This window comes from Sapajus apella, unplaced genomic scaffold, assembly GCF_009761245.1.
Source record: "Sapajus apella isolate SASKATOON/1434 unplaced genomic scaffold, GSC_monkey_1.0 scaffold48, whole genome shotgun sequence".
In the NCBI taxonomy this organism is placed as follows: Eukaryota; Metazoa; Chordata; class Mammalia; order Primates; family Cebidae; genus Sapajus; species Sapajus apella.
In genome coordinates this window covers 7,055,643-7,062,436 of record NW_022436988.1, presented here as the reverse complement: position 1 = coordinate 7,062,436, position 6,794 = coordinate 7,055,643, and the positions used below count along the sequence as shown (strand labels likewise).

The following is a 6,794-nucleotide window of genomic DNA, read 5'->3' as shown; positions in this document are numbered from 1 at the left end:
AAAAAAAAAAAAAAAAAAACACGAAAAATTAGCTGAGTGTGGTGACGGGCACCAGTAATTCCAGCTCCTTGGGAGTCTGAGGCAGGAAAATCACTTAAACGCAGGAGGCAGGGGTTGCAGCTAGCTGAGATCACATCATGGCACTCCTGGCAACAAGAGCGAAACTCCGTCTCAAAAAAAAAAAAAGAAAGAAAATACATGATTATGCATTCACAATGCTGTGGCCACATTGAGGCCTCCTGACAGGAAGGGAAATAGCAAGAAGAGGAAGTTGCAGTGGAGAGATAGTGAGCTTGACCAGCTCCAGCTACAATGTCCAGAATTTTTAAGTTTTACAAAAACATATGACCACGTGAACGCACTGCTTGGGCAGCTCCCGTGACCTGGGGTGTGGGGGCTGGTAGCTACCAGAGCTGAGAACTGAAACCAAAGTGTTCAACAATGGTTTCTTGCTGAACCAGGTGAGCAGCGGGAGTCCCCCCAGCCCAGGCCTCAGTTTTCAAACCTCTCCTCTGGCTTCGTACCCCTGTCTGCCTGTCTCCAGATCACTTTTTCGCTGCACTGTGATTGCTCCTGTTCTCCAGACCTGAGCTTTCTGAGTGATGTGCTAAGAAGGGGGGCAGATCTGCCTCAGATACCAGCTGCCAGGGCTGGGGTAACTGAGCCCCTGAACTGGTCACCTGTTTTTCTGTTTATAAGTTTATTTATTTATGTATTTTTTTAAGTTAAATAATCTTGTAGAAGAGATATATATATATATTTTTAATTCTTTTAGCATTCTGTACACTGACAAGAGGTAAAAGAAAATGAAACTTAAATGTGAAAGAACACTTCACAATTAAATCCACAATTGTAAACATTTATCTTACTCGCGTCAGTGAAAAATCACCAATTATTATAAAAACAGGACAAATTACATCACAAAAGAAGCAAAAATTAGAAAAAAAATTCATAAAAAAATATATCCAACTATGAAAAGTGTTGCTCTCTTGGTGTCTTCACATCCTTCTCTTCTGTGTACTGATGTACAACACATTGTTTCCTCGGATAAATGCGTCTCCATACTTATTCTTCAGTTGTCCATTTACATATTCCTCTGTCTGCTCCAGGGCTATATTCATGTAGCCATCCAGGCAAGCCAGCACCCCTCAATAATCCACTCCAGAATTTAATTTTACCACAACTGGCCATCCGATGATTTGCTTTAAGAAGTCACTAGGGGTTTGCTTCCGAAGACTCATTTTAACAATCTTGGGACACAGGAAACCTCAGTTCTAATCCCAGCTCTGCTACTTAATTAGCTGTGTGACTTGGATAACTCATCTCACCTCTCATGGCCCCAGGTTTCTCATCTCCCCGGTAGGATCCAGAACCCTCACTACAGGTACCCCAAGAGTCCGGCCTCCGCGGACTTCATCGAATCGAAACCGAAACCTCCGAGGCCTTATTTATGTATTTTTTAGTGGAGACGGGGTTTTACCATGTTGGCCAGGATGGTCTGGTTCTCTTGGCCTCATGATTCGCCTGCCTCAGTCTCCCAAAGTGCTGGGATTACAGGCGTGAGCCACTATGCCTGGCCTATTCATTTATTTTTGAGACAGGGTCTTGCCCTGTCGCCCAGGCTGGACTGCAGTGACATGATCTTGGCTCATTTCAGCCTCCGCCTCCCAAGTTCAAGGGATTCTCGTGCCTCAGCCTCCCGAATAGCTGGGACTATAGGTGTGTGCCACCAAGGCTGGCTAAATTTTGTATTTTTAGTAGAGACAGGGTTTCGCCATGTTGCCCAGGCTGGTGTCAAACTCCTGACCTCAAGTGATCTGCCCACCTCAGCTTCCCAAAAGTGTTAGGATTACAGGTGTGAGCCACCGTGCCCAGCCCTGGTCACCTCTTGACCCCCAATAAGATTAATCTGTTTGCCCCAGTGAGCCAAACAAATACCATTTTCGCTGACCAAATCACTTTTTATGCGTGCCGTGACATAAAAAATGTTGGCAGGCCGGGCATGGTGGCTCATGCCTATAATTTCAGCACTTTGGGAGGCCGAGGTGGGCAGATCATGAGGTTAGGAGTTCAAGACCAGCCTGACCAACACGGTGAAACCCCATCTCTTCTAAAAATACAAAAATTAGCCAGGCGTGGTGGCATGCACCTGTAATCCCAGCTACTCAGGAGGCTGAGGCAGGAGAATTGCTTGAACTCGGGAAGCAGAGGTTGCAGTGAGCTGAGATTGCACCACCGCACTCCAGACTGGGTGACAGAGGAAGACTCTGTCTCAAAAAAGATTGGCAGGTCCGTAGAGGTGGCGAGGTGACGTGGTGGCACATGCCTGTAATCCCAGCATTTTGGGAGATTGAGGCAGGAGGCTTGCTTCAGCCCAGGAGTTTGAGACCAGCCTGGGCAACATAGTAAGACCCTGTCTCTAAAACTTAGAAAAACAAACAAAAAAAAAAGGTTGGCAGCATTTACCAGACAGTGGCTATTTTTCCTTACCTTGACCCATAGTGAAAATATACATGGCTTGAGCCCAGGAGATTGAGATCAGCCTGGGTGACAGAGTGAAGCCCTGTCTCACATTGTCACTCGGGCTGTACTGGTGCAATCACGGCGCACTGCACCTTCAGCCTCCTGGGCGTGAGCAGTCTTCTTACCTCTGCCTCCTGAGTAGTTGGGACTACAAGCGCACGTCACCAGGCCTGCCTAGTTTTTAAATTTTTTTGTAGAGATGGGGTCCCATTATGTTGCCCAGGCTGGTCTTGAATTCCTGGCATCAAGCAGTGGTCCTGCCTCAGCCTCCCAAGTAGCTGATTACAGGCCATATCATCACCACATGCTGCTTAATTTGTATTTTGTAGTGTGATATATTCTGAAACTTTCTATTACATTTTGCCATCTTAAAAAATTTCTGGCCGGGCGCGGTGGCTCAAGCCTGTAATCCCAGCACTTTGGGAGGCCGAGGCGGGTGGATCACGAGGTCAAGAGATCGAGACCATCCTGGTCAACATGGTGAAACCCCGTCTCTACTAAAACTACAAAAAATTAGCTGGGCATGGTGGCACGTGCCTGTAGTCCCAGCTACTCAGGAGGCTGAGGCAGGAGAATTGCCTGAACCCAGGAGGCGGAGTTTGCGGTGAGCCGAGATCGTGCCATTGCACTCCAGCCTGGGTAACAAGAGCGAAACTCCGTCTCAAAAAAAAAAAAAAAAAAAAAAATTTCTGCAAGGGCTGGGCGTCGTGGCTTGTGCCTGTAATCCCAGCCCTTTGGGAGGCCGAGGCCGGTGGACCACCTGAGTTCAGGAGTTCAAGACCAGCCTGGCCAACATGGTGAAACCCCATTTGTACAAAAATACATAAATTATCTGGGCATGGTGGCACAGCACCTGCAATCCCAGCTACACGGGAGGCTGAGGCAGGAGAATTGCTTGAACCTGGGAGGCGGAGGTTGCAATGAGTCAAGATTGAGCCATTGGAATCCAGCCTGGGCAAAAAGAGCAAAACTCCGTCTCAAAAAAAAAAAAGAAAAGAAAAATTGCTTCCGGCATGGTGGCTCACAGTAGACGCTTGAGGTCAGGAGTTTGAAACCAGCCGGGCCAACATGGTAAAACCCCATCTCTACTAAAAATACAAAAAATTAGCCAGGCTTGGTGGAGCGCACCTGTGGTCCCAGCTATTCAGTAGGCTGAGGTGGAAGGATTGCTTCAGACCCAGAGGCAGAGGTTGCAGTGAGCTGAGATCGCACCACTGCACTCCAGCCTGGCTGACAGAGTGAGACCCCATCTCAAAAAACAAAACAAACAAAACAAAACAAAAACAACAATAAGACAGAGGCTTGAAAGAGAAGCCCCAGAGAACTATCACCCAGCCCTCTGAGGAGGGGGTACGGGCCGGCTGGTGCTGCTGCCTGTGCCTCTGAAGGGAGCTCAGGGTTGCTGGTTCTGCAAGGATTGGAAAAAGTCGAAACTGGATTCAGCTGCTGCTAACGAACTGCAGCTGCCCGGGTGAAGATGCTTTCCTGGGTAAAACGCAGGCAAAACTAGTGAGCAGACTGGAAGCAGGGGCCTGCTCCAGCCCTGCATCTCCTTCTAGCGCCCCCTGGTGGAAGAGCCTGGCAGGGAGCAGCGGGCGATGGAGAAATGTAGCTCTGGGCGGGATGGCTCACGCCTGTAATCACAGCAGTTTGGGAGATTGAGGCAGGTGGATCACCTGAGGTCAGGAGTTCGAGACCAGCCATGGGAAACATGGTGAAACCCTGTCGCTACTAAAAATACAAAAATTGACAGGGCGCAGTGGCTCACACCTGTAATCCCAGCACTTTGGGAGGCCGAGGTGGGTGGATCACGAGGTCAAGAGATCGAGACCATCCTGGTCAACATGGTGAAACCCCGTCTCTACTAAAATTACAAAAAATTAGCTGGGCATGGTGGCGTGTGCCTGTAATCCCAGCTACTCAGGAGGCTGAGGCAGGAGAATTGCCTGAACCCAGGAGGCGGAGGTTGCGGTGAGCCGAGATCGTGCCATTGCACTCCAGCCTGGGTAACAAGAGCGAAACTCCATCTCAAAAAAAAAAAAAAAATACAAAAACTAGCTGGGCGTGGTGGTGCACCCTTGTGGTCCCAGCTACTCGGGAGGCTGAGGCAGGAGAATCGCTTGAACCCAAGAGGTGGAGGTTGCGGTAAGCTGAGATTGTACTACTGCACTCCAGCCTGACGACAGACCAAGACTTCATCTCAAAAAAAAGAAAGAAAGAAAATTATCCAGGCATGGTGGCGTGTGCCTGTAGTCCCAGCCTCTTGGGAGGCTGAGGCAAGAGAATCATTGGAACCCGGAAGGCGGAGGTTGCAGGGAGCCAAAATCGCACCACTACACTCCAGCCTGAGCAACAGAGCAAGACTCCATCTCAAAAGTAATAATAAAAATAAAATTAAAAAGAAAAAAAAACAAAGAAATGTGGCACTGAGTCCCAGCCAGACCATGAGGCTGAGTTGGGTGGGTGGGTGCGTGTTATGAGTTGAGTTCTGTCCTCCCCCAGATTCACATGTTGAAGTCCGGACCGGCACCACCTCAGAAAGTGACCTTATTTGGAAATAGGCTTGTTGAAGACATCATTAGTTAAGATGAGGTCATTAGGGTAGGCCCTAAATCCAGTGTGACTGGTGCCCTTGTAAGAACAGGAAACTTGGACACAGACTCACACACAGGGAGAGGGCGGTGCAGAGAGGGAGGCAGAGAGCTACCAGTCACGGATTGCTACATATTGTCAACAAGCCACCAGAAGCAAGGAGAGCTGGAGGGGATGGATTGGCTGTCACAGCCTCAGAAGGATTCGACCCTGCCCTCACCTTGATTCCAGACCTCCGGTCTCCAGCACTGAGACAATACTTTTGGATGGTTTAAGCCACCTAGTTTGCGGCATTTTGTTACAACAGCCCTAGCGCATTAATACGGCAGGTTTGGAGCTGAGAGTCAAGAATTTGGCATCATCCACAAACTGCGCTTGGCCCGGGGGAGTAGGGCCTCAGCTGCAGCTAGAAGCACTTGGGCTTGAGTGGTGGGCATCTCAGCAGCAGCCCCCGTAGAGAGCTGACTAGAAGCTCTCCCATCTGTGGCCCGGTGCGGTGGCTCACGCCTGTAATTCCAGCGCCTGGGAGGCCAAGGAAGGGATCACTTGAGGCCAGGAGTTCCAGACCAGCCTGGCCAATATGGTGAAACCCCGTCTCTATCAAAAATAAAAAATTAGCCGGGCACGGCGGGCGCCTGTAATCCCAGCTACTCTGGAGGCTGAGGCAGGAGAATCACTTAGAACCCGGTAGGTGGAGGTTGTAGTGAGCCGAGACTGTGCACAGAGAGAAACTCCATCTCAAATAATAATAATGATTTCTATGGAGGGGGAAGACAGCCCCCCATATGCCTGAAGTTGAATTTCTTAGTTTCTTGGCAAAGGGCAGCTTATAATCACATTTTACTTGATGCAGGGAAACTACCCAAATGGACATTTCTTGTACCTGAGTATTAGGGAAGAAATTTGTGCTTGACACATCAAATCTTTTTCATTCAGCCAGTTGTCCTCTTGCTAATTACCAGTGAGAGAAATCTCCTGGTCAGTCGTTGGTAAACTTTCTGCCACTCACCGTTGGTTGCTTTGCTGCGGAGTGGCAGATGCCATGTGAGGCGTTGGTGATGGCTGGTGACGTGGAATTGGGCTATTTTGGGTGAGTCCTTTTTGGCTGTGCGTATTTCAAGAACCCAAGTTCCCTGCCCTCTCATCAGAGGCAGGGCCAGCACATGATCTGGGGCTGTTTCTGGTTGCTATAGGGATGGGCCCCACCCAGAGGTTCCTGCCGGGACCTCCTGGCTCTGTCAAGTTCAATTTCCCCAGACACAGCTGCAAGGCCTCTTCTGAGCAGTTCCTGCTGCGGGAGTGTTTATACGCAGTTATTGTGCATTTCCACTTCTGAGCCTCCAAAACCACAGAAAGCCAGAAAGGGGCGGCGTGACCTCTGAAGATGTCCGAATCCCAGTACTGAGGGGCCTTGGCTGGAGGGACCCTCCTGCACCAGAGAGCTGGAGGGAAGGAGGAACCAGGGGAGGTGCTTAAGCGTCTGGCCCCTCCCTGCCCTTATATTTCTAGGTCCACCTTCCCAGAGTTAGGGGGCTCTTCTCCAGTTCCCTGGCAACAAGATGCAGGGTGGCAGTTTTAGTTGTGCTCATCCTCTTTTTTCCTCTCCTTAAGCTTATTTCTCACCTAAATAATAGAATGACTTTGAAATTTCAAACCTTTTTTTTTTTTTTTTTTTTTTT

The 6,794-nt window shown here is 49.2% G+C and overlaps 1 pseudogene; it reads right to left on the bottom strand.

The window, feature by feature from the left end:
* Positions 1-757: 757 nt before the first annotated feature.
* On the bottom strand, positions 758-1,437 carry LOC116525643 (annotated as a pseudogene).
* Positions 1,438-6,794: the final 5,357 nt, after the last annotated feature.